We start from the raw sequence: 27758 nt of genomic DNA on the forward strand, positions 1-27758 counted from the left end.
TGCAACACATGTGCATAGGTTTTAGTGATGCTATTATGGAAATATGAATTGGCTTGCTAGTGGCATGTTCTCCATATGTTTTATATATTGTATGTAAAACAATAAAATCACCAGAGAAAATAGATGCCTAGCATGTCAAAGGAATCTGAAGTGCTTTGTAAATTATATATTTAAAACATACACATGCAGGAGGGGCTTTGCTACAACAACATGGCTGTAGGTGAAAGCAGAATTGAGTGACCTAGTACAAGTAATACCACCTTCAGCTGCAACTTACGAAGGTAAGTTTTCAAGGTAGCAGTAACTTGAAATCACAATTCACATTGAAATTTTGTTCAGGCCTGTCCCCTGACATTGGAGAAAAGTGCCAAGAAAAAAGTGCATTAGCAAGGCAGCACTGTGCTGCTGTGCCGGCTGGCTTTGAGCTGAGGTACAAGCTCATCACTGGCCATGATGCCCTGGCACCGTGCTTCGTTGTGCACAGAGTTTTCTCTTGTGATAAACAGAAAAAACTCTGTCAAAGTACATCACATTTGACCAACAAATACATTTTTATATCACTTATCTAAACTACTGCAAAGCCATGGCTCAAGTAGGTGACCAGAAGATGGGCTTCTTAGAAGTCCTCCCTTTTTACTACTACTAAGCTTAGACTTAGACTGCAAACAGTAGCTGAAACTAACATCGAGACTTTCTAAAGGACATGACCTTGGAAAACAGTAGAAGGGCATCTTTAAAGCCTTACCAGAGCAGAAAAAAATGGACAATAAATAAAATAAATTTGGAGGGGGGGGGGGGGGGGGTGGAAAGGTGTCCCTGGTTATGGCAGAAGATAAAGGGCTTCTTGTCATAGCCATAGGACTGAAACTGTGAAATATGCTGCAAGACAGTCCATAGAGTTACAGGTGGCTTGATGATGAATACTTTGGGAGCATAGGTCCTGGGAAAGGAAAGCTACCTGTTGTGAGGCAGCTCTCTTGTCTGGTGTGCTTTCACTTGCCCACAAGTGATCACTGGAATAAGAATCTTTATTTGGGGTGGTGGCGGTGGAAAATCATGTTGTAAGGAGCTCAGAGTTGTGAATATAAATAAAACATTTCTGTGAGAAAGTGAGCACTAGATAGTGCTTCATACTATTAATAGCTTCTAAGAAAAGATACCATGTCCCAAGAGCAAAAGCATGCTGGGTTGTAGCCTGCTGCTAGGAGAACTTATCTAAATGTAGTCCCCACAGAGGCTGACGATTGTTTCCATTTACTCTCTAAGTCAAATGTGTTTTTTTCCACTTCAGTGCGGGATCAATTATACATATCTCTGAAAGCCCACAGGTACAAGCACCTCTAACTCAACAGACTACAAGGTGCACATACATTTCTAATTTAAGGAGCCAAAGCTTAACCAAATCTGTATCTCCTCATGCATCAGTAATATTCAGAAAAGGAGGAGAAATCCAGCTTTGTTTGAGTGATGACCCATGAAGGTTGCATTAAGAATGTTCAAAGCATCATAGATCCATTCCAAGCAGCACAATAAATGCTCCAGTTGTGCTCCTACAAAAGTCACATAGAGATGGCAGGAGGCTTCCCCCTGACTTCTCCGGGTACAAGAGCAATGCCCAGGTGCTGAAGCCATTCCGAGTAAAAATGGGGACACAGCATCCTCACACAGCTGATCACTATCAACAGCAGTGGAGATGCTTGCAAGGCCCAACTCCAGAGTAGGGCACAGAGGAAAGAGGAGTCTCCCAAGGAATGGGAGAAGTTCCTCTGTGGATCTCCAGAATCACATGAATGAAGGCATCTTTAGCCACCACCCACACCCAGTGCTTTTGTCAAGTGTGAAATGCATATGGAGTGCTTGTGCTTTGCACTGAAAGAAAAATTACTTTCTGGCAATTTCCTGAAAGCCCCAGGCATTTTTTTTCTGAAGTCAATGGCAAGAAAAAACAATATACTGGAAGGTGAGAAAGCAAAGATCCTCGCTCAACAGTGAGAGACCTTCAGTAGCATGGGGAGGCTGCAAATATAGCAGCAGCAAAGGAAGAGGGTTCCGTGACTGGAAAAAGCCTTATTACACAGAAAGAACTACAGAAGATTTAAAATATAGTTCACTGAATTGTACATCAAAGTAGAAGCTAAGGAAATAAGTTGGGTTTTTTTCCTTGTTCGTGTTTATTTTTAAAACATTAACTTAATGGCTGTATAGATGTCCTCCACGTTCATTAATATCTGGCCTTTTTTCTGTGCAAAAGCAACACTTGAGCCCTATGCCACTAGGACAATTTACTGCAGTTAATGATCAGTACAGGGCAGCTGTTCCTTGGGTTCAGATATGACAGTGAGGATTTAAAACTGTAAATAACGCCTTTACACTGGTAAGGCAAAAAACTAACCTTAAATGCAGGAGACAGCTGCCGAGAGTTATCTTAAGGTTGGAAAACCCATCTGTGTGCACTCTGTCATCAGTCGTGACCTTTAGGAGCTTGGTATTAGTTAAACAGTATAGTTCCATAGCCAGGCAGCATAACAAACAACACCCAGCACCTCCAGCTCTCGTCTGTGGTAAAGATTTCTGAAAAACATCCTTTATCTCCAGGATCTGTTATTTTCAACAGGTGATGTAGCTGGATCTGGGCTCTTCTGATGGCATTTATGCTGGGCAGTTCTATAGAAAACCTTAAGTAAGTTGCTCTGATACCCTGACAGCCTGCAAAAATCAGAACAAAAAGGGAGGCGGTATTCAGGAGCTGTTGACAGGAATGTGCTGGACCTCCGTGTTTTAAGCTTATTAGATATGATACATCACAGATATTTGGTTAAACTGCTGAAGGATTTTGCTCACCATCTTTTGTTATCGATTCTTTTTGAGCAGCAGAAGCCATGAGCTTTTGCAGTTAATTTACCAGCAACAGAGACTACTCTCTCTGCTCTTCTGGCTTCTGCCAGAAGCCCTACCCGAGGAGCCAGCTGTGTTGTGTTACCAATCTCTGTCCTCTCAGGTTGGATCCCCTAACAAATCAGGTGCTGACTTCTCAACTCTTCTTCCAGAAGAGCTTGTCATTGAAATGTCTTTGTCCTTTTAATAGCAACAGCTCTGCTTCAAATTACAGTGGTTAATTTCTTTGAAGTAGGCTCTCCTGGTGCTAATTGTGTCCACAAGGGTGGAAATTGCTGCTAAATCAACAGACACAGGTATCTGTAGTTGCTAAGATCTGAATGCAAAGCTATTTTAGTCCACAACCACTCCTTCCCTGCCAGCACAACACCAAACCCAGGGACACACTTCCCATGTAGCCCCTGCTTTCTGGGAAATTCCCGTTCTGCCCATGGGATGGAGAATGAACCCAGAGGACAGTACAGACCAACCTCCTATGGTCCCAGTTCCTCCCCACCTACACCCTGAGAGTAGGGATGCTCTGCACTATTGCTTTTCATTCATTTCACAGTGTTTGTTTTGCCCTTGAAACCCCCTACTCCATAACTGTAGTTTTTTTGGTTGTTGTTAGTAACTTTTTTTGACATACAGCTTGAGAACAACTGTTTTTTTTCTTGTTGTTGTTGTTGTTTTGTTTTTTCTTAAACATTATATTTAAACCATTGTTTTTTCTGTCTTGTTTCAAACTTTACCTAAAGCCAGCTAACACATTCACTAAGTCTTGTTTAAGGCTGCCAATGCCCCTTCTACCAAGGTGTGACTCCCAAGGAAACTCAAACTGGGGCCATTAGGATCAGGGAGATTACACATGACACGGTTTTAGATAATGTAAGACTGGAGGAGAACCTAATTCTGACCTTTCTCAGTTTCAATCTGGAGTCTCTCCACTAATACTGTGTTCTTGTAAAACAGGCTAGTTTAGAAATAAATATATGTTTTTCCCATTAGTGAATCTTATTTTTATTATCACAAGTGAAACAGATGTGAAAGGAGTGGTGCTGTACATTTTCCTCACGTGACAAACACTATTGCACATCAATTGCTGCAGGCTCACAAAAACCAACCCTGCTCCAGAAGTCTGGAGAATCTTCTCAGTGCCATCCACACTCCAGCCGAAGCAAGGCTGCTGCAGGCTCTCCTCAGGATCTCCAGGTAAGGGCTTGTTCCCTGTTTGGTGTGGAACCCCTTGCAGAAAGAAACATGACAGTGAGACCAGTTCCTGCATCCCACAACACTTGTAGAAGCTGGTTGACTGTAAACATAGCAAGAGTGGACCAGGGCTCATCAGTGCTGTTTATTAATCTTTCAGTTCGCTAATTAAAGAAGCAGAACACGGCCTTGCTCTCTGCATTGCTTTCTACTGTAGATGAAGTATTAATTTCAGTGTTAACTGCAAGAGGACATTGGCAAGGGATGTTTGGATGTGAGTGGGTTTCTGGCTTTGTTTTAGTCTGTTTGTGAACATCTGCTGGGGTGGGTGGCTGCTTCGGGGGGGAGTGAAAATTAACTTTATTGATTGAGTAATTTCCTTTATGAAGGATCTGAAGGGGATGGCTGCCTGCAGAATAATATTTGTTAAATTGCCATATTTGGAAAATGAGTCAGTGAGAAAATAGCATGCAAATCCCCCAGCTTATCTCCAGAAGGGAAAGAACAGAATCATGCTAAGAAAGGGGGAGAGATGCTAGCCCAAGGGTGCCAAACTAAAATGACCCTAGCATGACTTTTGTTTGATTTTTGTACAGAAAAATCTATTTTGAAATGGCCAATGTCAGTATTTTTTAATTTTTAAACTTTTTCTTAGTGAAAAAATAGCACTCAAATAATTGTCTACCTGCAAAATATCTCTAGGTTCTCGAGTGTCCATTTATGCTAGGTTTTGCAGCTCTATCCATTACCTACCTTCATCTACTTTTTCTAGAAAAAAAAATAAAAAGGTATAAAGGAGAACACGATACATTTAAAGTAATGAATAAGAAAAGAAAGGGAAAAGAAACTCCTTTGTATTCTATGAACTATATTACCATAACTCACAGGGCAGTCCAGCCCCCCCCCCCCAATCCCCCCCCCCCAAAAAAAAAAAAAAAACAAAAAACAAACAAACAAACAAAAAAAAGATCTCCCAGAAAAACCCTCGTGTTTTAGACAGCAAGGCAGCAGCCCTTCTGATTAGCTAAAGTTACTATCTCTTTAGCAGTCTTTTCACCACTGACCCTTTAGCATTTACTGTGAGCCTTTGTAGAGGACACTTTCTGTTGTCCCTTGTTCTGGCAGCTGGCTCTGTACAACCCAGAGCTGGCAGAAATGGTTTCCACCTTCTACCAGTCTGCAGGTGTTTGGGTTCTTGTTTACTCTTGTGTTCCTCCTGATCCTGAAGAGGTGCCACAGCCTGGCTTGGCTTGGTGTTGATGTGGGTTTGGAGGGACTGCCGGGGAGGTGGCAATGCTTTTGCTATGTGGAAACCCAGAGGGAGGGGATCAGAAACGTGAAGTTACAACAGGCCTTTTGTTCTTGGCTTGGGACAAGAGTGGGAAATGGTAAATGAAACAATGTGAAATCTGATATTTACTAAGTAAGCTTTTAACACTGGTGCGTTGGATGGGGACACTGCCAGTGGCTCAGAATAGCTCTGCACTGATGCAGGGAACACATCCCCAGACCAGAGCTTGGAGTCGGTGCTGGTGCAGATGCAATCCCGGTATGGGAGCATGGTGGAGGCAAAGCTGCTGTGCCATTGCAAGCTGTGAGATTTTTGTTTGTTTGTTTGTTTTTTTGTTGTTGTTGTTTTAAAAAACTCTGGCTGATATATCCTCATCTGATACCAATGTCATTTTCTTCTCCACCGATGCTGGAAGAAACATGCACTGCATTAACGCAAATGAAAAACTCCTGAGTCTCTTCTGTGACAAGGAGTGTTTTTCAATCCACCTGAAAACTGATCTCTGAAGTGGTTTTCCTATACTTTTTCAAAGATGTAACTTCCAAAGTTTATTACAGGAGACCAGTTGATCAGAGTGGTATTGACATATTGTGTTGCAAGTAATGCTAACAACTGGAGGAGTGTAAGGTGTGAAATGCACACAAAGTAAGCTGTAACACAGAGAAGTGCAATGGGACATTCAGGGTGGTCCTTCATGAGCAGACAGGGGTGTTATGTCAACAAAACATGTCAAAAATACAACTCCCTACACATGAGAGGGAGTTAGCTCTGGCCAGTGAGGGTTATGGCGCTCTTTAAAAGATGAATCTCGTAAAAATGATATTTAAACCTTTGATTTACATTAAGGGTTGTGTTCTGGTCCTGGACTGCAGAGTGTTGTTATCCTTGCTCTGTTTGCTGTAATAAGATGGATGTATCACCCTCATGTTCCAGTGAAACACAAATTAGGTTATTTCCTTCTAGCTAAAGCTTCCTCTATGTCTTAATTGGATGTATTCGAATTCGCCTTGTGAGATTAGGGAAGAAGAACATGCTGTGCAGAAAATCCTGCCCAGTCCTGAGGACTAATGAGAGGGCTGCAGAGGTTGCTCCACCATCTCCATTGATCTGCCCCAGAGCCCCCATTTAAGTATCCACAGAAGGAGAGAAGACAATTAAAAAAGGGTTGCATAAAAAGGTTGCACAGTACTTAGAGAGGGATGAAGATCTGCACTATTACATGTAACACGATTATTTAAATGGCCTGCATGCCTAGAAATTCCTACAGTCTTCCACTAATGTTTTTCCATGGGCAGCGCATTCAGACGTTGAAGTTGCCATTGCCATTTTAATTCTAAACACACTTATTCCAGCCTTGAGTTGCTCCCTGTCTGGTAGACATGAGCTACATTTAGGTGGAACCAGCACCATGGGTGTCTTAGGGAAGTCAGACAAGTATCACTTCTGATCTGTCCCGAAATGGCAAACACCAACATATGTTGGTGCTGTGTTTAGCAGAGAGGATCTAGTTGGTTACACCAGAGTGAAGAACGAGGACAAACAGCCCTGGGCTCGCACCATCTCCTGCAGTAGTTAACTCCAGCTTTGGGTGGGTTCCAACAGGGGCACAACTGTCTCCTGGGAGCTCACCACTCTTGAAAGCAAAACCCAAGTTTTAACATTTTTTGTGTGTCTTTCCTCCTGCTTTCTGGTGTATTTGGATTTACTTCCAGTAGGAGGACCAGCAATGGTGTTTCTCTTTTTGTTTTGTTTTGAAACAAGTGCAACTATTGACAACTACACTAATAATAGACTATTTCAGTGGTAAGCCACCAAAATGGGGTTGTTTAAGAGAAAAAGCTGAGCATATGACAGAGAAGAATAAAGCTAAGGGTGTGGGTTTTTTTTTTTTATCCTGGAGCTGAAAGTGCTGAGAGGATCCAAGTGCATTCTTCTGCTACCGAAATGGATGTTAGGGAGTTAAAAGAGGTAATTTCAGTAAACATAAACCTCATGAAACACCAACATTCTTTGAAAGTAGAGGAATAGGGACTGCCAGAGAGGTTGCAGTGTGCTGAGAGTTAGCAATATGCCTGTGTACTTGTAGTACCTGTTCACTGCTTGAAGAAAGCCAGCTTAAGGAATCTTATCACATATTCGCTTCTTGGACAGTATCTGGGGTTTTCAGTGTTCTTGCCATTTCTGAGCATGCATTACATTCGCTGAGTCTCTGTTCTGACAGGGGGTGGGAAAAAATAAAAACTTCAAGTTAGAAGTCTGAGTTTCATGGGAATTGTAAATGTCTCAATGAATTTCAGTGGATCTTGAAACAAGCAAAATAAGACTATTCCAGGGCCTCTGTGTAATCAATTTCTACATTTGTATGACTCAGACCATGAAACATGAAATGCTGGGTTATACACTGTGGGCCAAGAAGAAAAATAAGGTTGTGAATTGTACCTTACTGACAAGTATTATTGCAGGACAGTGGTGTTAATATTGAATTTTTAAAAAAGAAATAGTGTAAATTAACTGAAGTGTAGCAAAGCATAAGAGCCTTGGGGTTTGGACATAAGAAGTTTAATTTCATAGTTTTTTTGTTGTTGTTAATTTACACTTTTCTCAAAGCACAGGGAAAGCTAACGTGAGAATTTGTGTATTGAATCAACATGATGTTACACAGTAAAGCATTTTTTTTTGTTGCTTTTTGATGATCTTTTGCACACAGAATAGTAGGGCTTAAACGACTGAGAGAGTTGCAGCCTCTCCAGCCTCTAGGCATCTGCCGTGGGTGCCTGGAACAGTAGGGGCTCCCAGAGCTGTCATCAGTCAACACCCTCCCAGCAGCCTCCAAAGCTCGGCAGGTGATGTAAGCCCAGCGTGTGAATAGGTTTGCATTTTTTCCACAAAGATCATGCCCAGGGACAACCTTATGAAGTTTGCAGTTTGACTAGCTCTGAATAACCCGGATCTATGGCTAACACTACTTGAAAAGATGTTATGAGAGAAAAGCACTTTTTGGCACTCCTCAAAAATATCAGCCATATATTGTTTCGCCCAAACCCTAAGGTCAATATAGTGCTTATGTGTACTGGCTTAACCCTGAAAGCATCACTGCTACCATATAAAATTTTAGACAAAATCAATGATTTTTACTTTCTAACACTTCAGATTAACAGTCAGAAAGCCTGAGTAAAGGGTCATGCAAAGTCTATACACTCAGCCAGAAGCTGCCCAGGTACCTGAGTACTTGGGTGAAATTTTACCTGAGTAAAATGTCCTGTTACAGGCTTCAAGCTCCAGGAGAAGCCTTCCTGAAGGAGCCTGGCTCTGGGTCTGCCCTGAGGACGGTTCCACTGTCTGTTCCTTCAAGGAGCAATGTGTGCGTCGCTGGGAACATTTGTTGTGCACCTTTCCCAACACAAGAGGTGATTACAGCACTGGCAGAGCAAGCAGCAGATTTGCATTCAGGTCCCTGCTCAGCCTAAGATAATTCAAATCCACATGTCCTATTTTCAGGGCTACAGCTTATCCTGGAAGAACACCCTTCCCTCTCCTTTTGAATGCATGCCACCAAATCAAAATTAATTAAAAGGAAAGAAAGCATGAATACAAAGAAACAAAAAAAGCTGCAGGACTGTGGGCTAATGCTTAGGGCACTCACTGAGAAGAGGGGAGTCCTGAGCCATGGCTCGTGTCCCTAAGATGAGTTGTGTTTGGCACTTGATCAATAATACATGCAAGCATTTCTGGCAGCAGAGAGTATAGCCAGGGCTCCCTGCCTGCTTTGGAGTGCCCTGAGCATGGTGAAGGCTTTCAGTGAGCTCTCAGTCCTTCCCCAGACAGCCACCAGGGTTTTTGTCTGCGCCACTGCAACCTGCGAGCCAAGGGCACCGTGACTGAGTGGCTCCTGCCACTGGGATGAGCTGAGGCTCTGCTGCTGGGTGTGGACAAGGCCAAAGCAGAGCCAGATGCTGATACACTTTGGGCATGTAAGGTGGTGCAGCTCAGGGTGCATTGGCAGAGGAAGTAGGTATGTCAGAGTTTTCTCCAGTTCTGGGAGTCAACCAAGCAAGGAGAGTCCAGGAACAGGTGCTTGAGTCCTGGCTGGGTCCTTTCCGATGTCTTGTATCCTTTTTTGTCTCTTTCAGCTCAGTTAGTCCAAATTCCCTCATGGCATGGACCTAACAGGCCTCTGAAAGGCTGAGAATTTCAAGGCATTACGCATTATTAGTGCAACTAAGCATGAGAAATGCCCTCCAGTATGAGGAAAAGCTACCCTTAAATCTGCTTCCAGTCTCTCCATTAATCTTAAGGCTGTCTGTTCAAGAAACTTCTGACAACGATGCTGTTCATTTCAGTACTTACTGATACTGGCTGTTTTTGGGGATGTGTAAGTTTGGCTGTAATGACTTCTTAGTCTGGACAAGCTCAGCCAGGACATGTTACTGGAAGAGGGATCAGCATTGGCTCGCGCTGCTGTGTTGGCAGGCTTTCCCCGTCAGTGATGCCTGTTTTCTTTGCTGCTGGAGCCAGAGAGAGAAAGCTGAAATGGAAGTTGGGATTGGCAAGGCAGGAGTGAGGTGTAAGGACGTGAATCTCAGCATTCTAATCACAGCTATGGTTGCAGTTAGAGATACGGCGAAGATAAAATATGCAGCGTGCCTGAGGGACCTATATATCCAACTGCTCCTGGATTGCTATCTGACAAGTTAATTAACCATAACAATGTTGAAATACATACTCAGAATGATTGCTTGGGACTGGACTCAGCATTCTCTCATCATAGTGCCACAGAGAGAGCAGATGATAGAAACTTCAGGGAGTAAAGGAAGGAGTGAAATAAGAGATCTGTTTCTCAGCCAGGATGAGGGCATTCGGTCCAACAAATCCCACATTACAAGTGACGTTAAAGATGAGTGAGATCCTTCCAAACCACAGTCTGGACCCTAAACATGCTTGGAGAACTGAAGAATAAATAAGTTTTCCTCTATGGCATGTTCACCTCTAAATTAACTTTAAAAATAAAAATAAATAATCCTGGTTTTAAGGAGGCTTCTTTTCTCAAACTTCTGTTTTCTAGTGTCTTCCAATTTATTTCACCCCAGAGTGGGCATTTGTGAGTCCTCAGGCTTTCTGTGGATGGCAGAACAAGAGCATGAGCTGGGGAGTGATGATGGAGCATGTCTTCAGGGTGAGCAGCACGAGGCTCTGAGTTCAGCTCACTGAATGAATCGCTTGCTCAGCTGCAGACACTCGGATACACAGTGCTGAGCGTCTGCACTTAGATACGTCATGATTGTTGGTGTCTGCTGACAGGTTTTGGTGCAGGGGAATGAAATCCTCTCTGTGAAGGAGAAAAGTGCAGAGGTGGCCGCAGCTGACGACTTCTGTCTTGTGGGAAATGCTGATGTGTCAGCATTTATTCTTGTCTGTGTGGGACAGAGAGGTGAACAAGTTTGATATGTGTGGTTTGCTGGTAGAGAAAAATATCTGTCGTATGGTAGGTCGAAGTGAAAATCCAAACCTGGCCACCATTATTTGCCTTGGCTGTTTGTATATATGTTCATCAGAAGCATTCTTAAGTACCTTTAAAAATTTCAACTTTTTGTTCTGTTTTATTAGCTGTAGTATATTTATGTATTTAGGTATATTTATGCATGGTTTGATTCATCTCTCGTATACCTTGTGCTTTTACAAAACTTCGCAATTGAATGAGCTGCTTGGAAAAATTGGCAGGTTTGTGGTGGGGGTTTCTTCCAGCATGTGAATGTCTGGGCCATCTTCATTTCCTGAATAATTGATGATCAAAGGAAAGCATCTCCTCTGAATCGAAAATTAATTGTAGCCAAACTGTAGGGAACTCTGGCAATGATAAACAAACATAACAAACACCACCGCCAAATAAATAATAATAATAATAAAACTCATAAAAATGAGTTAAATGAGTTCAGTTTTTCTTTTCCTCAGAGATAAATGTCACTGTTTAATCAGAATCTTTTTGGTTGCACTGTTTATTCACCTGAAAGCAAGCACCACAACATATTCTTCTTTCCTCACCATAATTTGTTGTTTTCTTTCAAGCCACAATACCCTATTCCAGGAATAAACCTGGGAGGAGGGCATGGGGAGGGATTAGGAGGCCAGTAGAGCAATATTTGATTATTGCAGGCAGCAGAAAAAACTCAGACGTTGCTTTAACATTACCCCTAGCCAAAGTTCTAAATGTCACTGTGTTTTGGATAGATGTTTATTGAGACAAAACAGTAAGATGTGGTAGATGTAGCTGAACGTTCATTTTCATTTTATGGTGGCTGGCTGTTTCTGATTGAATGAGAAAAGCCAACAATGCAAATAGACCAAAATGAAGTTTTGGAGTAAACATCGCATCTTGCAGTCCTTAAGCAAATTTCCAAATAATTCAGATGGAAATCTTGCTGCAGGAAGGATCATTTTTTGGCAACAAAATATAAAAGCTACAGCAAAACATGGGTGATTTTGACATGATTTATTGACTTTCTTTCTTGTAAATGACTTTCTTCTTATTTGTGCTTGTAACAAGAAATCTCCTCCTTTCTGCACAGCCACAGAGCCTGCTTTAAAACCTAAAAATTGTTATTGGCCTGTTTTCAGCTGCTTCTCTTGACGTCAGCAGGGAGATCTGGCTCTCCCTAAAACACGTTAAAGTAGTGGATATGAATGTTATAAATATATCAAGAAATAAAAAGATTTCTTCAAAATAAGGGAGCAGCAGCTCCTACATCAGCAGATACCCTGCCATCTCCACTAAGCAGTAGGCAGAGGTATGGCTGTCTGGATAGCTGCCCTTCTCCTGTGCTGTTGGCTTCTGTTCTAAAGCACATCTATTATTTCTGAAGGATTCAGTCATATCAAGTTAAATCTAAACAAAGGAAGGTCCTGACAAGTCAGACTAAAAAGCAGAATCATTTTACTACAGAGTCAAAAATAAATCAAATGTTTGCAACAACTTTATATTCCCTGTGCAGAAATAATGCTTCCTATTCGGGCATGACGACTGTGGTGGTTTTTTTTCACTGTGCTTTCACATTGAAGGAGATGCAGAGGGTAACCCAGGACATCAGTAAGTGGCTTTTCTTGTAACATGAGATTTTCATACAGCTTGCATATGAGCAAAGCGTTTGTGTGCAACTCAGCATGAATAATCCTGCAAAGATGATCATACTTGGTTATTGATGGAAAGATGATACAGTTCCTAAGCCACACAGAAGCAGCTCTCCCGATGGTTTGCATTAGTTCATATAGAAGGCATTCAGACTATGTCGCCAGCAGACAGCTCTGCCTTTTTAGGATGAGGCAGTGTTCTTGTCGGAGTCTGCACTTTTCCGTGTTGCACAGGAGCCTGATGAATGGGCAGATGTTATACCAATCTGACTCTCACTTCTTTCATGCCAGATTGATTATGCTGTCTCAACATAACACAGAGCCTCTCTCCCTAGGGTATATGTTGGCATTTCTTTGAGTCTAAATATGTAATTTGCTGTCTTTCTGAAGGCATAGATTGTGTTCATCGCCATCTGTGGGTGAAAGCTGTATTCTTCACATGCTTAGGTCCACATAAAATCCTAAAGATTTGTGCACAGGAGGGAGAATTTCTATCTCTTCCCTCTGCCAGCAGGGGATTTTTAATGTGGGAACATCCTGAGGAGGTGTTGTAATATTATTAAGCAATTACTGTTAGGGCTACCTGGACCAGTCAGTCCTGAGCCTTGAATTGTTGCAGAATACACATCTAAAATATTGGACACTGAAATCTTTAGCATTTGGTACATATCTGCTTTTTTTTTTTTTTTTTTTTTAAAAAAAAAAAAAAGGCAGCAGAAATAGCTCCAAGGATACTAATTCTCCCTACTCCCTAAAGAAATTTAACATGATAAACAGGATTCTTTGCAAAACTGAGCTGTGATCTACTCAGAGATCATGCCCTGACCCCACAAGGGCTAAAACTCTCCATTCATAATAATCATGTAATATCTTGGCTCCTGTCACCACTGCTACCATAGCAGGGGAAAAAGAAAAAAAAAAAATGTATTTACAAGAGAGCAGAGCCCAGTGCTTTATGGAAGTGAAGGTGTTGGTCTCCACTTATGTGAAGCTACACTGAGGCCAGGTGCCTGCTGAGCAGCTGGTTGCTCACCACCTCCTGCGAGCTCAAGGAACAGAAACCTTGCCCTGGTGGAGGCACTGGAGCCTGACCATGGGTCACTGCAGCCCAGAGAACCAGATCAGTCACTGCCACTTGGCACAACAGCACTGTTGAGCTTTATTCACAAGCTTTCCACCACTTGATGCAGTCTGGATCATAATGTTTAAGCAAGGAAGTATCCTGATATAAATTTATGGTTTTGCAGAAGCTGTCAAATTACTTGTTTGCTCTCTGGTCTAAATTTGCAAACAAAGCCAGACTTTCTGAATGCTCAGAGGAAACAAAAAAAAAAAAAAAAAAAAAAAAACTGAAAATATTGTTCCACAGTAAGCTTAACCAGTTAACTTCCACTTGTAGAAAAAGAAGTCAGACTCCAGGCTGCACAACTCCTTTGAACATCTTCTGACCCATGTTTGCCAGTAATGGATCTTCCTAGCAGGAAGTCTGGGTTATCATGGCACTGCTGTGAGAGCACCTCTGGGATCGATCCTTGGTGAGGAGGGAGAGTTTTGGAGTCCCACTCATTTTTTATAAATCACAAAAGAGTGATCAACCACAGAATCCTGACTAGTTTAGAAATTCTTTCTGTTGCCTAGGTTTCCATTGCAGCCATAACTAACAAAATGGCTGAACACAAAAAGAAAATTCCTCTTGCTCCTTCTCTACATGAGAAGTCCCAGGAACCGCTCTTGGGAAACCTATCATTGCTATAGTATTTCATTTATTTTCCTGCAATAAACTGTCAGTTCCAGAAGGAAAACAGTCTTCTCCTAGACTCTCAGTCCAATAGGAGATTCATTTCTCCTAAGGACTTATATCAGTTCTCCTATCTATAGCTTCTCTTACTTTATAGCTTTTGTTCCTGTAAGTTTCCCCAGGGACATTCCACAATACTTCCTGCTCCAGACTTTCACCAGCGCCAAAGAGAGCCGAAGTTACACCCATAACTTCCTTAGATTCCTGAGAGAATGCATAATCTCCTCTTTTTTTAGCTTGCTGTAACATGCTGAAGTGTTGCAAGCATTAGAAACTGTTAAAAGGTCCAAATTGATGTCACCAAGAGATGAGCAGCATATAAGGTCCCCAACCTGCATCTATTATGCTGCTCTCTGTTAAATATACTGGAGGATGCAATGCCTCTCATCTCATTGAGACTCCACTTTTTACCAAAGACCTGTACTTTTAATTAATAAAAGCTGAAAGAAAGCCTCAAGCAGAGGTGTTGTCTTGTAAATCATTAAATTCTTAAGTCTGGATCTGAAAAAAAGAACAGGTTTAGACTACCGTGCTAGCGCAGAACCTCACTACCTTCTTTCTCAAGGATTATAGCCTTCAGCAAGAAAAAAATGTGCAGAGGGTGTGAGAAAAAGAGAATCAGAGGTGAAATGTAATGCTGACCCGGGCAGTGCACTGTATTTATATACATATGTTTCTATTAACTACTAGAGCTTATTTCTCCAATGTAAAATATTTACAGCAACAGTTACATCACTGCAACAAAATTCTGCTTCCAGTTAAATTTGGAACAATAGCACAAAGCTTCTTATGGCCATTTTTACAACAATATCTGCTTAAGATATCTTGGAAAGCCATATAACATTTTATCCTTTTGAAAGACATTTCCTTAGCCATGTACTATACTTGTTCCCCACTCTGCTTTTCTTGGAAACTGTATAAAAATGAAGTATTTGTTAGGACTTCCTCACTATGGGTTTCACTTTACTATGTATGGGAGAAATGACTTTTTCCTTTCTTAATCCCCCTGCAATGTTAGTTAGAAAACTGTTTCAGTTTGAGAATGTCCATGTTGGGGCTGAAAAGGGAAGATTATGGCTATAGAACCTGAATAAATCTCAAACAGTTGCTGAAGCTTGAATTATGTAGAAATTGTCAATAGTAGATCCATGATAGTGTCTTCCCTCTGCTACTTGCCTTCTTCAGTCTTGCAAAGGATCTATTAGATCTCCTCAAGGTTTTCACAGAGCACTGCACAAGCTGTATCAAAGAAAGTGGCTTAGGAATTACACTTTTGGGGGGTTATTTGTTTCTGTAAATAGGTTTGTATCTTTTTTTCCCCATTATTTTTAGTGAAAGTAATGGTTGCTAGTGTTGACCACATGACAGCAGTACAATTCCTACCATAATAAGATTCAACCGTTTGAAAATATAAAAACTAAAATCTAAGGGTCCCTGAATAATAAAGAGAAGTGCTCTTTAGGTATTTAGGATAAGGTAGATTTGTGATCTTGTCGATTCATTCTTGTACTAAACATCCAAACTCTTTAACTTCTATTTGAGGCAGTGCTTTTGCCATCTAGAAACCTAGAAATTTCCCTTACCCTACACAAAGGTTTTCAAATTTGGAAACGCCTCCAGCATGGTCAGTTAAAACAGTTTTGGTGGTGTTCATCTCATGGTTCTGTCCTTGTGTCACGGCAGTTCTGGGAGCAGGGCTGGCCATGATAAAGGGCTCTGGCCCTACAGCAGTTCCCAGGTCAGCATCTCCTAACAGTCTGGTTACAGCCTGGTCCTATCCAGTTCCCTGAATGCCTACTGGGGGCCAGCTGCCAAAACCCATCTAAGTCCCCAGTGTCTGGACAGTGACTGACAGCTGTTTGTAAACCCTGGTTGCATGAATGCAGCCTGGCCTTTGCTGGGGCCATGGGATGCACAATTCTGCTCCCTGCATGCCAGAGCCACTGCCACCTCATATGAGCCCATTGGGGCTTCCTGTGAAATCTTAGTCGTGGTGTCCTCCTAATCCACTCCGGCAGGCTGATAAAGCCATTTGCTGGCTCCTGGCTTAGCCCAGCATGCTGCAAAGATGGGGACACACCGAAGCGGAGATAATCACAATGCCAGCACTTTGGAGCTGCCATGCTATGAGATGCATGCTACCACTTGTGCTGCGAAGGCTGATGGAGCTCTGTTCCTGTGCATGTCCTTCAGGGGAAGAAAGAAATAGCAGCAATAGTGCTAGCACTGGCTGCCAAGCTGAGAAATCCACCGAATGCCATGGCCCTGCTCACCTTTGTGCCCCTCCAACATGTGAACTCAGCTGGTAATGAAAACAATTTACAAAGCAATAATTTCTAATTGGTGTCACCTATTAACTGCCACAAACCCAGAGGCATAGCAGCAACTCAGCTGTTATTCTTCCAAGAAATAAATATATCAACCATTTTATTTGCCCCTACAGAGGAGGAGGAGACAGACAAAGAAAGAAAGAAAGAAGCCACTAGCAAACAATTATCTAAAATTTTCTGCTTGGATAAGCAGATAGCTGGTATGAAAAAATCACACTCAAACAAAACAAGGTGGGGCTGTCTTTCATTTTCTAAAGACAAGAAAGCAATCTTTGGCTTTGTAGGTTGAAATGAAGTACAGGGAGAGGTGGAAACTCACTTTTCTGGGAGCTTCCCTCATTCTTTCCCCCATGCTTTCCAACCTCTACTAATCTAATCATTTTGTCATTTAGCATAGTTGTGAGCAGCGGGTAGGGCTAGAGGACTGACTAGATGGTATCTCTCTCCCTTTTTATTTTAAGGTCCTTTAGGGAATTTCCAGAACTCTTTTCCACCTGATGTAATTTGAACAGATTTTTCTAGTAAGACTTATGACAGGTTCAATTTTAACCCCATTGTTTTTGCAAATGACAATTTATTTAAATTTATTGAAAAGTAACATTAGCACCAAACCCAAAAATAATCTGACATTTTTTGGCAATTGAAGGAAAGCTGTAACACAAGACAGGAAAAAAAGTTTTCCTATGTTATTGACCTGCTCAGGGCAGGTGGAGATTGGCATGGTCACTGATGTAATTTTATCTCAGGCTTTGCTTGCTGTCTTTGCTTGATGTCTTGCTACCCCCTGATGAAGCCTGAAATGCAGCACACTGAGCTGAGCTGTTGTATGGCCATCCTTGTGCTGTGCTGGAAGGAGGGACGGGGCTGACATAACTACTTCAGGAGACATGGGCGATCCTTCACACAGTAAATGTGGTGAATTTTGGTTAAAGTAAATAAAGCTCTCTAGTCAAGGAGCTGCTACGTGAGAATGTCTGCTGAGGCCAGAGTTAGTTTCTTTAGCTTTAAACTTGACATTTTATCCTCATGTTTTTCTAACTCATTTAACTGTGAGACGTTGGTATTGGAGTCAATCAGATATGGAGGTTTATTTGTGCTGTTATTCGTATCTGTTCTCATACTTCATTGGTTTTTTAGGCTGCATGACAGGGAGAGGTGAGGTCTATCTTTCTCCTGCTTGTGTGTTAGTTATTCTAGCATGGGACTGATAACACTCAAGGTTTATTGCTTCAATAATGCCTGCAGAGTGCTTTGTCATCATTGCTTGGATGTGTTGGAAATTGCCACAGGCCTGGAGCAGAGGCTTGAGGCCTGGGTTTCTGCCCATGGCAAAAGAGCTGCTCGGCACAAAGCAGGGTATACATAGAGGCTCCACCAGTGCAGCCCGTGTTGCCACCAGGCCTTGGGAAGCAGGACCAAAGCTCAGCCACAGCCCAGCTGCTGCTTGACGTCCTGCTGCGAGCGAAGGAGAGATTTCAAGCATTTTCCAGAAATATGGTGCTCCCAGAAAGGTTCCCCTGTTCATCAAATGGAAGACACTTGTGCTGCTGAGACACTCTGGGCCAGTGGTGGAAGTGAAGGCAGACAGAAAGGTTTTTGTTCTGTGGTGGGGAGGTGGATAGCCCTTCATGTTCAGTTATCGGCTTGAACATTACTTACCAAATCTGACATCTGAAGCATGATTTGGCTTGCTGAAAAACCTACAGTTGCATTCTTGCTGAGGTGATGCAGGAAGTGCAAACAGCATGTAAGTTCTTATGGGCAAAAACCAGAAGTCCTACATGGTCTTCTCCTGATACATCTTTTGGTAGTTTGAGAAGTTTCTGTATCCAAGATTGCAATCAGGCTATCAGGCTCAGTAGTCTCAGGCTTATATATATATTTTTAATTTCTTATTAGTCTGTTTAGGGTTATGACCTACCACTCTGCAACAGTCAGTTCAACAATTTAATTTTACAGGGTAAAAAAGGGGAAGAAAAAAACATAATTAAATTCCTCTTTTTTTTTTTTTTCTACTTCTGCTACAGAAAGACCTTGCATTGTGAGAGTGAATAATCATCTCCAGGCAGACATGTCCCTGCTTGCTGTCTGTGCCCTTCTAATGTCCTAGCCTAGCACTGGATTGATGCCAGTCGTGGATTAACATGCATTTCCTTAACATGGGGAAGTGGGACATCACATGAATATTATCTTTGAATTGCCTCTGGCTGTTTTTGCCAGCCATCTGTCCAAACTCTGCAACAACAGCCATTTGTTTGGGCTGAATATGGTGCTCTGGTTCAGGCCTGTATCACTACTCCTTTCCTTAGGACCTCACTTACTCCCTCCACTCTAACCAGTACATCCCAGCACACAGCAACCCACATGAAGCACTGAATTCATGTTTTTGTTGTATGCCAGAAGGAGAAAGCTGTCACTGAGACAAGCTTGCTCTAAAATGGCCAGTGGCCTTGGGCTCAAGGCCTACACACCAGCAAGGCAACAGGCCCTGGGTGAAGCAAGGGAGCAAGAGCTGGGCCCGGTCATCTCACGAGTGCCCTGAATGCCAGCTGCTGCTGTTATCGAGACCTGTCTTTCTTAGCTCTGAGTGGAGAAGCCCTTATCTCAAAGCTTTTGTAAAAATAAAAAGAAAGAAATCTACCTTTCCAACTGCTACCCCAAACCATGCAACTGATAGATCCTAAATCTGCTCTCCCAGGTCTCAGTATGGCTCAGTAGTCAGTCTTGTGTATGTGTGTGTATATATATATAAAATAATAATAATAAAAAAAAGCTTCTGAAAATATTATACTGAGGCAAGCCAAAAAGGCTATGATTTCTACAGGACAAACGTACGAACTGTGCTTTCAAAAGACCTAACCCGTAGTGAAGTACGGTAATTGCCAACATGTGTATCTTATTTTCAAATGGCAATTCAGCCAATTTCAGTTAATAAACTGAATTATGTATTTGTTTACAGTACTCTATTCAAAAGAAACGTCACATTTATAATAACCACATGCACATGGAAGTTCTTTTATTCACGTCTTATCAGTTGTTCATGCTTTTAGAAGATTCCTCTTATTCCAATTTCACTGAAGCAAGAATTATTTTAGTTCAGAATATGATTAAAGAAAAATTAGTTAAGCAAGCTTGTTTACTAAGCAGCGCAGATGAAATGAGAGTCATTGTTGCTCCGTATCGGATCTGTTCTGGGGTTTCTGCTGACAGACAAAGCTGGTGTGCTCTGTGCCTGCCCCACAAATCTGGCCACGTGCCAGCAGGACTCGGGAGCTGCAGCTGGAGCAGCAGCCCAGTGACCAGCATCACCTCCTTTCCCTTTGTCCCCCTCTTTTCCAGAGCAAGTGAACGTTTCAGACTTTTGACAGATCCAAGTGCCGCTGTCACTCAGTACAACCTTGCAAATAATGTCTTTCAAACACTGCTCTCCACATTGTCCAGATTGCGTCATTCCCACACAAACCAAGCCAAATTAATGTATTTTTAAAGTCCCTATTACAAAAGCATAGAAAGTGTGTACATAGCAGTTTAAAGGAGAAAGGACATGCTGCCAAAACCAATGGAGAAGTTAACACCATATTCAATTGTTTTTAACAGTTGCAAAACAGAATGTTCTCTTTTCCAGTCCATTTAAGTCTTATGATGGGCTTAGCCAAAATTATGATTGTATTACCAGAAGGAGGTAAGTAGTGATGGATTTTCTGCTGGAATATATTTTTTTCATTGTTGTGCTTCAGCTTTCATGTGAAGAACCATTTTCATTCATCTAGTCTTTACCTAATTTATATATTTATATTCTCTACCTCTTTCCTGTGTTTTGCAATCCCAAAATAAGTAGTTAACCACACAAAGGTACTTTAATATTTCTGTCTGCTGTTGCTCCCTTAACTCCAAGCTCCTAGCAGGTAGAACAACTGCAGGATATCCTTACTCCCTTTGAGTGGTGCCTCACTTCACAAATAGCTTTACTGACATCGGTGGATGTCCTCGTTATGTCTGGCAGCAGCTATCAAACAGATTTATCAGCCTGGTGAGATTCTGGCAGTTCCAACAGGGTCACCAGCCTGACAGAAGTACAATTGTTCATACAGTTTATATGGTCAGAAGCCCAACAGAAGTGGGATAAAACTGAGGAAAAAAAAATGAGAAGAGCTGCAGTAAAAGCTCAATAGCTGTGAACACAGATACTGTGATCTGCCTCTCATTCGTAAACACTGCTGTTGAATTCTGTGAAACTCCTTTAAGTGTTTTATCATCTAAAATAGAGAAACAATTTTTTGCATTTGAATATAATCTGTGCACATCAGGATGGTTCATACATACAAACATTAAGGCCACACTGCAAAGAGCTCCAAATGGCTATCTTCAGATACCATCTCAGCTTTGTTGCAGAAGTCGTTGCAATAGCTTTTATGGACAGATGGAAAATATTATGCCTTGTTTTTTTTCAGCTACAATGTCACAAGGGATTTTCCTTTAAAAGACTTAATCTTGATCATACCATGTCCCCCCAAATTGTCCTACTTGTTCTGTTCTCTCAAAAGAACCACCTGACAGGCATTTATCCTTGTGTTTGCTAAATAATACAATAAGAGGTCCATTTAAATACAGAGCTAATCCCACAACATTTCCTTTCATTTCAGCTACTTTGTTGTTTCATCATGTTAATTAAGTATTTAAGAGGCCAAAATCACTGTTGTAATAGTCAAGGAATGGGAGTTAGTTAAGCTCCACATCTAAAACTAATAAACTTGTCAAAATCTATAGGGTCTGATAATAACCAGCATGTTGTTTTGTGATGATAACTCCATCCTTATAGAATGCAGCACTTCATAAAACTTGAATTATTCCGTATGTCTGAGTACTATGAACAAAGATGCTAGGCACCTGGGAGACTGGCTGTGGGAACCGGTAAGAGCTAAGAGCATGCAGAGCTATCCAATTCTCAGTCAGAAAATGTTGTATGTGTGAGTAATGGCCATATGTGGCTATTGAGGGAAAAGCTGTCTGGATTATCTGAAGCAGTGAAGTTTGGTTCCTGAGAATAGTGATTTCAAAAAGTCAGAACTGATCTTGGGCATCCACTCAGAAGTTGAAGGACAAGCAGTGGAAATCTGAAACTCCAGCTCTGTTCTCCTTTGAGGTGTTTCTCCAGCTTCAGGCTGTTCCAGTGACCCAACAAGCAGCCTGGAGAACTTATTACCACTGTTGATCATACTGTTTGTTGCTCTTTGACTGCAGTGCTCTTAATTTTGGCTGCTCTGTCAACACAGAGCTGCCTGAACCACTTAATGTCCTCACCTGGAGGGCTATACCAGCAAGGGGTAGGCAGGCTGCCGCCATGAGCCCTTGTTGTGTTCCTGTAGGCCATTCCCACTGGCTTTTGTTATTCAGGTTCTCAATCTGAGGGTCCACGGGGACGCTCAGCTAGTCTGTGAAGGTCAGGCAGAAGCCAGGACACAGGAATACTCTTTTCTAGTTGTAGCTGATGAGAAATGGTCTGCTGAAGGTTGAATATGAGTAGAGGAAGAAGAGGGTTCTTCAAAGGGTAAGATGAAGAACCTGGACTTTACCTTACTTGTGTTTCCCTTAGTGTGCATAGCACATGAAGGAACTGTGACCAGAGCCTCCAAAAGTGTGTCTGAAACAAATTCACTAACAGTAAATGAAAATTTGGTTGTGCACAGAGTTGTCCTGACCTTGGTCAAGGTACATGGAAAATATTTCCAGCTTTGTACTGCACACCTTTTCATTTGATCAAATGACAGTCTCTGAATAAGTGTTGGGTTTTGAAGGTCTTTTATTACCTCTGGGTTCAGCAAATTGCAAATTTAATACCGGTGGAAGGTTTTTGTTTGTTTTGTTGTGTTTTTACCACGACAGTGAAGTGACGTGTAGCTGAAACTGTTTCTCAGCTCCACACATAGAGGTGTCTAAGCTCAGGCAATACACAGTTTAAGCTTGAAGAGTGAGGAAGGTAGGGATTAAATTTTAATAGTCCTGCTTTTTTTTTTTTTTTTTTTTTTTTGACTTTTAGCTAATGAGGCCATAGCTGAGTAGCTGGTTAACTGCAGGGTTTCCAAACCCTGTTTCATTTTAAACTGTGTCACTTCTTTAAATGGGGGATTCTAAAAAGTGAAAATGAGGAAACACCAGAAACAGGAACTTTAACTGTTGTATGAAGCCAGTTTTATACTGTAAATGCAGACAATCTAGAGAAGTGACAGGATTTGCCTTTAGTATAGGTCTTGTTGAAATAATTAGCACTAAAGAGATGAAGCTTTGAAGAACAGAGTCCTGATATGCCATGAAATATTCATTTCTACTAAGTCATTTAAATTAGAAGTGTTGAAAAGGGAAATTGTTCCAAGACTTCTCACAAAGTCTGTTGAACACTGAGTTGGGAATAAGGAGGGGGAGAGGAGAAGGAGGGTTGTTTTGGGTTTGTTTTCTTTTTTTAAATTAAAGCCTGAGATGGAGCTTACCATGTTTATCTTAACAATGAATTCCTTGGTATTTCTCTTACATAGTCATATGATGCTGACCAGAACTCGGAAGGAAATGTTTGAAATTTATACCTAAGCTCCTTTTCCCATTCCAGAAATCTGTATTGTGGGGTATAAAGTAATACGAACCAGCAAGACTGCCCGAGGTGTTGGTTAACACTGTTCTGAAAGATTTATTACCACCCAAAACATGAGAAATTCTTCTCGGTCAACTGACTTTATACTAATAAGACCTCAATTAAAAAAAAAAAAAAATCATTCTGTGGCAATGTTTGAAAAAAAAAATCCCTTTGTACTGTGTTGTAACAGGCTGCCAGCCAATGTCATCCACATGTCTACTTGGTAGCAGAAAAGATTTTCAGCATGTCTTCTTACTAAAATGAAACATTTTATATACATTTCAAAAGCATCTTGGCATTTTAAATTAGATGATTGCATACATTTAATTTTACTTTGAAAAGGAAAACAAGGTTCACACCATTTATAGTTTGGCTTCACTTCATATCACTAACTTTTTCTCTCCCTTTTCAAGCATCTTTCAGCAGAAACCCCACTATGCCAACCAATTTTAAGCAGAACTGCTCGGATTAAATGCGTCTACATTAATGCAGCAGAAACTAAAGGGCACAGTGCTACAATTTAGGGACGTGCCATCAGCGGAGTTACAGACATGAACCAGGGGTCTGGAATCTGCCTTCCCATGTGAGCTCAGCTCACATGAGCCCCGAGTTCATCACCGTTAATGCTTTGCCCACAAGACTGGAACAAGCAACGGGAACAGTCAGATAGTCACTGGAGACATTTGCATCGTGAGCAAATGGAAAATTGCTGGGGCAAGGATGTCTTTTGTCCTTGACCTGTGCTTCCAGTTGTTCAGCAATCTGTTTCCATCAATTATTCTTACTTGTATTGTGGTAACATCTAGGAGCACCAGTATGGATGAGGACTGTGTCATCCCTAGTGTGATACAAAGACCCAAGAGACCTTTTCTGTTTGGGATGCATTTGCCATGACCCATGGACACTGACAGCAGACTGGCCTCTGATTGATTCTCATGAAAAATCTATGCCAGAGCCCGAGGTGAAAGGTTTCTGGATGCAGAGCACCACCAGTGTATTGCAAGGAACTCCAACAGGACCACATTCAGCCTTAGCACAGGCTGCTTGACCCTCCTTCATCCAGAAATCCCAGTTTATGGCCATCCAAGAGTTCATCAAGCATGCAAGAAGTATAAGATGAAATACTTCAAACTCATTAGAGACTTAACAGACTTAAGGCTACTGGGGAATTTCCAACCAGATTGTAAAAAGATACTGAGCAAAGTCCTATTTTGGAAACAGTCTATTTGCTAGAAAACAGGAAGCTTTTCTCTTCTCTTCCCTGCAAACTATTTCTTTCGATCACTGAGCAGCCTATAACAAAATTATTTCCTTATCTCCATCTGTTAGCATTTATTTATAGTCTTTTGTATCATACACAGATTGCCAGCTTTCTTTGGGACTGCCCTTTTATTCCAGTTTTGTACAACATTCAGCACAACAGCTTTCTAACTGAGGTTTCTAGGCACTCCAGAAACATGGATGAATATTGCCTGCACACAACTCTGCTGGCTTCTCAAGTGCAACACTTGGAAGCATGTATAAAAATCCAAATTAATGTCATTTTACCTGGTTTTTGCCTTTTCATCTGTAGGAGCAGTAAAGTGAAATCTTTCCTTCCAGAGCTGTTGCTCTGCTCACAGAGCCAGTTACCTTCTCAGCAATGCTGCTGAGAAGAAGGGGCACAAAAGAGGCTTCTGGAGTGTCACCTCTCAGAGGCAGAAGGAAATACTTGCAGCTACTTCCTAAATGTGCTGTTGTTTAGGGATGATGTGTTACCCACAAGATCACAGGAAATTCTGCCAACTCATCTTCTCAGGTTTTTGTAAGTGTTGTACACACACATATTAAAGATCATGATTTTTAAGCTAGCTACTCACCTGAGTAGATTTAAATAGGAGAGGAAAGGAAAGGAAAACACCTCTTTTGAAGAAAACTCATTGCTCTTAACCAATACATACATAGCCACCTCTTGCTCTGTGTAGCATAAAAAGTCATTGTAAACATAAAAATGTGACAAAAAAAAAAAGTAATATTAAAAAAAAAAAAAAAAAAAAAAACCATTTAGTACTTTACTAATATTGCTATTCATGGTATAAGAAAAGGGAGACTAATTTCTCAAAATTCATTATTAAGGTTACAAAACCTTTATTGTCGTGTGGGTTTGGACTGTTGATTTTGGGAATGCACCCTTCAGATACATTTATAAGTCTTGTTTTTATGCCAAATAAATGATTACTGTGTTCAAATCTATCCCCGCTGGTGTCTGCACAGTATTATGTTCAGCGGGACAGGCAGTTCTGGGTGCTCAGCATACCTCTCGCGTGCATCAGATGCTGTCAACAATTTGGCATGGAATTCACTGGAGTCCCACCTTCTGGATCCACCCTCATGGCTCTGCAGGGCTGTGTTACTCCTGTGGGCAGAGGGAATAGACGGTTGCATCATCCCCCTCATGCACCTGTCCTGGATGTATTTACTTGTGCTCTACCTCTTCTGTGGGTGCCAAATTCACGGTCCTACGGAACTGGGATACCAAGGGGTTTAGCAGAGTAGCTCGAAGTGTATTTTGCAACACGGGAGTGTAAAAGCAAAAGTTTTAAGGGTTATGACTAGAATTATTAAAATGAAGAACAATAACGAAGTAAAGCAATAAGTTTAATTGTTTTTATTGTAACTGGCAATTTACTAAGAAGCAGATTGCTCTTAATGAAACTATTCATATGAGTAAAATGGGCAGGAATTGGTTCTATAGCTCTCTAAGGCTGAAATCTAATCACATTGGTTAATTTGTTATTTATCCAGAACATTTTGTTTATTACCTTATTGTCCTTCACAAGTAACTCTGCGTATAAATTTCTCTGCTCCCTCTCTTCTGATTATATGACTGTGGAACCTGAATGTAGCAATTTAAATAATTCAGCGGCTGCTGCTCTCTGTAATCAGCATTTCAAAAAGGGTCATGGATACCTTTTCTAAAAAGGTTGTCAGAACAACCCTTCTCTTCTGGCTGCTCTCTTAAATCACAGTCATTGTGTGCCACCCAGAGTTGGGATAGCAGAGCCAGGGCACATCACGGGCTGGAGGAGAGCAGTAGTCACTGCAGTCCTGGTATATCAAGCATCTCCTTCCATGTTTTCTCCAGCAATGAGTGACTTTATATACAGCTAAATAATAAAAGACTTCTCCTGTGACAAAACACAGGGAGGAAAGCAACATCCTCAGTAGTTACAGAAATAAAATGTATGGCAGAAAACTGAGACTTAATGTGGTGCACATGCTTACCTTTATGTGTTTTATTTACTTATGGCTCGCTTCCAAACAGATGATGTATCATCCTGTGAGGGACAAAGGAGAGGGAGGGATAAAAAATGGCAACCTAGTCCCAGCTTACCTTGCTGGCAACAAAAAAAAGGCTCACCTTAAAGTGTTCAGTGCTAAGTTGTCCCTCTTCAGTGGGTGCTTCTACTGGGACTGACATTCCCTCTCCCCCTCCACATGTGATAACACTCTGTATTTCCATGTACTCAACAGTATTTTTAGCACATATTGCAATTCCCTAGATGGGAAGCAAAACCACAATGTTGTATCTCAGTCCAATGGAAACACTTCAGACTGCTGCCATGAGCTGATACTTAAGTCATACATCCTTAATTATATCAGATACCTACTCGGATCACATTCTTTGTCCTGGAAGCTTGCTGTGCTACGTCATGTCTCAAATCACACCACAAGCAAAAAATATTCACTGTACCTTTTTTGGGCAGTTCTCACAACATGCTACCTATGTAAGCATTCCCGTCCTGTGCTGCAGGCAGCTGGGCACCAGAAGTAAATTTGGAGTCCAACTCCCAGTTGAAGGGGTCCCTGTTTGAGCGTCCCCCCCAGGTCAATTTTGATGCCCTTTCCTGTACCACACCTACATCAATGGGGTGAACACCAGCCTTGGGGCTGGTGCCTGACTGGCACAGCAGAACCACTGTGCTCAGCCCTGTTGCTGGCCCTCCCAGCACTGGGATGTTTTTTCATGAATGGTCTACCAACTTTCTTTGGTTTTCCCCTTGTTACAGCATAGCCGGATCTCCGGGTGACCACAAAAAACATCTCTGGAAACACAAGGGAAGGGAAGTGGTGGGATGAAAGCAAGTAGCTGGAAGGTGGGGAAGGTAGACAGCTTCTTTCAACACCAGAGCTGGTTTGTGTTACCTGAAATCATTAATGAACAGGCAGCCTCTGCTGTCTATCAGCAGCATGAATAACTTACAAAGGAAAACCCCAGCTTATATTAGTCTCATTTGAAGACGGGTAAAAAAGAAATTCTTGGGAGCTAGAAAGCTGTCCTGTTAGGAAAAATGTTAGGGAAAAAAAAAATTGCAATCTTTAATTTTTCTTTTATCTTTTCAAAAGCAAAGGATTTATAAAGAAGAATCCCTTGTGGGCTTGATATTTATTTTTTCTTTTAATGTAAAATTAATTTATCATTTTGAAATTGTTAAAAACCACTCCGATTTGTATACTGAGGTGTTTTTT

General features: G+C 41.5%; 2 long non-coding RNA genes across 4 annotated transcripts; one reads left to right on the forward strand and one right to left on the reverse strand.

The window, feature by feature from the left end:
* The first annotated feature begins 3223 nt into the window (after positions 1-3223).
* LOC137859534 (uncharacterized) lies at positions 3224-25288 on the forward strand. 2 transcript variants are annotated; one of them, XR_011098367.1, is made up of 3 exons: positions 3224-3404; positions 3908-4086; positions 23663-25288. It is a non-coding gene; the product is annotated as an uncharacterized lncRNA (long non-coding RNA). The 2 variants fall into 2 exon arrangements; XR_011098366.1 differs by having other exon boundaries at positions 3234-3404; positions 3983-4086.
* On the reverse strand, positions 3956-26752 carry LOC137859533 (uncharacterized). Of its 2 annotated transcripts, XR_011098365.1 has the most exons (4): positions 26650-26752; positions 26514-26566; positions 25546-25644; positions 3956-4119 (listed from the first exon to the last, which is right to left on the reverse strand). It is a non-coding gene; the product is annotated as an uncharacterized lncRNA (long non-coding RNA). The 2 variants fall into 2 exon arrangements; XR_011098364.1 differs by lacking the exon at positions 3956-4119 and having other exon boundaries at positions 25353-25644.
* Positions 26753-27758: the final 1006 nt, after the last annotated feature.

The sequence above is a fragment of the Anas acuta genome, chromosome 7, assembly GCF_963932015.1.
Source record: "Anas acuta chromosome 7, bAnaAcu1.1, whole genome shotgun sequence".
Lineage (NCBI taxonomy): Eukaryota > Metazoa > Chordata > Aves > Anseriformes > Anatidae > Anas > Anas acuta.